Raw genomic sequence first — 427 nt, forward strand, 5'->3', positions numbered from 1 at the left:
AACTTGAAACAAGAGTTACAAATGTCAAGCAAAGCATTCAGTCTCACTTTGTTGTTCTCTTACAAGCCTCCTTAGTTAATTGTCTATGTTTCTTTTGAGTATATAAATACTTTTGAAACATATAAGTTGCTCTGAAAACCATACTATAGTGTAAAAACATGAAATAAATAATACTATATAGAGAGAGGCTGAGATAGGAGAAGCAAGATTTTAAGACCCTTATGTTGTACACAGCAAGACACAGTCACAAACAAACAAGCTGACAGTATATATAGATTGTACAATGTTGGACCTATTTCTACAATTACTAAATTAGAGTGATCATTGGATGGCAATCAACAAATTTCCAATTCCTCATTTTATTGGATTTCAATCAATTAGGATATGTTGGTCATATTAATTTTCAAATTAATATATTAAGAAAAGT

Source organism: Mastomys coucha, unplaced genomic scaffold (assembly GCF_008632895.1).
Source record: "Mastomys coucha isolate ucsf_1 unplaced genomic scaffold, UCSF_Mcou_1 pScaffold6, whole genome shotgun sequence".
NCBI classification, from domain to species: domain Eukaryota; kingdom Metazoa; phylum Chordata; class Mammalia; order Rodentia; family Muridae; genus Mastomys; species Mastomys coucha.